Source organism: Schistocerca serialis, chromosome 2, assembly GCF_023864345.2.
Source record: "Schistocerca serialis cubense isolate TAMUIC-IGC-003099 chromosome 2, iqSchSeri2.2, whole genome shotgun sequence".
NCBI lineage: Eukaryota > Metazoa > Arthropoda > Insecta > Orthoptera > Acrididae > Schistocerca > Schistocerca serialis.
This window is the reverse complement of record NC_064639.1, coordinates 303829836-303833191: the sequence shown is the minus strand read 5'-3', so window position 1 is coordinate 303833191 and position 3356 is coordinate 303829836.

Below are 3356 nucleotides of genomic sequence, written 5' to 3'. Positions count from 1 at the left end.
TTGCCGGTTAGATTGTGTGCAGAAGCAAAACGGGCGAACACCTCACATTCCGCTGTGGAGCCAAGTAGCTGGCTGGGCGATGGAGCTTGGTCACTCAGACTGATTTGGCGAGTCTTTCACTGAAGCCAATAAAGTTTATTCCGTTCTCTGAAAATATGAATGTGGTGTTTATGTGCGACTTTTTCACTGTTGGCTTCAAACGGCGTTTTTGTTTTGTGGTTGTGGAAATTATCGGCGTAGCTGTCGGTGCCATCTGAAGGCAGTACATGAACTCTTAGCGGTGGACGTGTTCCAAAGCCAGTGGTCGGATCTCGGGAGGGTCCCAGGTAATCACACCCTGCAAGCGTTCACCTGGTGGCCTCCATTTACGGGTAATCGACGGAAACATTTGGGAATTTCGCTTTATGTTCTACTTCTTTAAAAAAGAAGTGTAGTGCAGACTGGTTGCCCAGCGTAACAGTTAAGCTAGAGACACGCCAAACGTTTTGGATTCCAGTGTCCTCAGGCGCAACCAAGCTTTTCATTTTTAAATCTTTATCGAAAAGACTTGATTAATTTTTTATTGGTATTCGTTTGTTACATCTTTTAATCACTGTATTATCTTTTTCAATTTCCCTCATTTTCTTCCTATCATTCTTTTTCTACTTGGAATAGTTGTATATATATATATGACAGAGTGGCATAATCAAGTGTTATAATTTACTATATATATATATATATATATAAACTGTTAGAGGCACTCTTATCAGTTACAGAAACAAAAGACGAAAAAATCTACAGGGTGTACATAAAGTCCGGGAACACTTTCAATTATTTATTGCACAAAAACTAAACATTGTGCAGGTGTCATACATATTGCATTTTTAAATGAAATTCTGAAAGTTTTTTTTTACAAACATTCGATATGCGAACCATGAGTGACCCGGCAGACGTCAATACGGTAATCGAATACTTGCATACCCGTCCCAGAATGACATCGTCGACTGTGGCAGTCGCTTCCCGTATACTCTCCCGCAGATCTGCTGCATCACCTGGTAGAGACGGTACATACACCAAATCTTTAATGTCAGAAAAAAGTCACACGGAGTGAGAGCTGGTGATCGGCGAGGCCATTTCATGAATCAGCTGTCCTCTTCACGGCCGATCCATCGATGCGGCAGCTCCGTGTTCAGGTACCCACGAACTTCACGATGAAAATGGGGTGGAGCCCCATCCTGCTGAAAGATGAACAGAGAGTCTGATTCCATTTGAAGCATCAGCCATTGCTGCAATAGGTCCAAGTGTGAATATCTAGTGATAGTACTCTCGGGGAAGAAGAATGGCTCGTAAAATTTTCGACGTGACAAGGCACAAGAAACATTTACCTTTGGGGAATCATGCTAGAATTCAATGCATTCGTGTGGATGCATTGTACCCCAGATTTGACCATTATGCCTGTTCGCTTTCCCATTAGTGTGAAAAGTGGCTTTGTCGCTAAAAATTAAGCGATCAACAATGCCATTCCCATCCTCATTCAGTTGTTGCAACTGCGAACAAACTCAAAACGGTTGTCTCTGTCGTCGTCATTGAGCTTCTGCACTAGCTCCAGTTTGACTGGTTTTCATACACAGCTCCTCTTGCAGGACTTTCCACACTGTCATTGGAGCCATTTCGAGTTCACGGGATGCACGACGCACCGATTTCTTTGTACTCCTTACGAATGTGTGTAGTACGCGCTCCACATTCACTTCGCTCATACTGGGACGTTCGATTCTCTTTGCCGGGCACAAGCAACCCATCGTAAAGAATTTGTTGTGTCAGTGGTAAATGACCTTCCTTGTTGGTGGCTAGCCCGTATCTCGTGGTCGTGTGGTAGCGTTCTCGTTTCCCACGCCCGGGTTCCCGGGTTCGATTCCCGGCGGGGTCAGGGATTTTCTCTGCCTCGTGATGGCTGGGTGTTGTGTGACGTCCTTAGGTTAGTTAGGTTTAAGTAGTTCTAAGTTCTAGGGGACTGATGACCATAGAAGTTAAGTCCCATAGTGCTCAGAGCCATTTGAACCATTTTTTGTTGGTGGCTTCTTACCGTACTTGGTTCTAAACATCCGTTTAACAGCTGTAGCAAACTTGTTTTTGTCGAACGCCAACACACAGAAAGCTCGCTCTGCACCTGAACTCTCCATGTTTGCGACTAGCACTGACTATCGGCAAATTACCAAACTACGCTATCGCGGTATATATGAAAAAAAATTTCCGAGTTCCTGTTCAAAATGACATATGTATAATATCTGTACAATGTTTGGTTCTTGTGTAATAAATAATTGAAAGTGTTCCCGCACTTTATATGCACCGTTATAATGAATGCAAAAACATTGACGAAAATATGGATGATAAAACGGAAAAAGTGAAGTTAAAACACAAAACTAATTAAAATCATATGAACAAAGTTTCACAGTGGAAAAACAATGACAGGGAGAAAAATGACAGCAGATGAAAAAGTCAGTACGGTGATTAAAATGACGTGACAAAGGAATAGACATAAAAAATTACACTTAAACCAATTCACTGAGTAAAAATACTAACTTACGTCATTTCGAGAAAGATTTAAAATATCTGAAAGGACATGAGGATATTCGAACCAACAACCCTATTACGCTACTTAACCACACTTAACAACTTTGCTTTTTTAAAGCTGTTCGGTTGTTACATTTGACTGAGTCTCTGGACAGTGCTGCCCCTTTGGAGGTATTTGAACATGAGGGACAGTGGTCAGTGGGCCACCCCTCCAAGGGCACCTAACGGGACACTCGCCGCGGCGAGGGAGAGACTTGACAGTGGCGAATGGGCCGTCGGTCGGACAACTGTCAGCTCGTGGCCGCGCGCGCCATGTAAACGGCAAAGATGTGTATTCCGTTTGTTAACTTACCTATGAATAATAAGTGATTATCTCAACTCTCGTGTGTCATTACAATCTCAGTGGATTCGAATCATTATACAATTCGTGTTCCTCCGGTACATTTACGTTTTCGTCTGCGGACGCAATTATTTTGGTCCTCCGGGCCTGATTGTGATGGATTCGACGAAGTCTCGTGCAGCGACAGCCTTCCATCGGCGGAACGGCAGCGACGAGTGTCGACGGAGCAACAGGGAGACGCAGCCTGCAGCGCCGAGACGACGCATCTGAAAGTTAAGTACCTGGTCTGGCTATCCTGCTTCCTGTAGTTCCCACTCATTGTTAACTGCTGCTTCTGCTCTTGACTGCCACCGCTAGCTTTCCATGATGGACATAGTATCAAGAAAGAAACTTGTAACCACACGCTCGGTGGCAAGCCTCAAACGGTTGTTAAAGTTTGCAAACGAATTCGACGTAACAGGCAAAT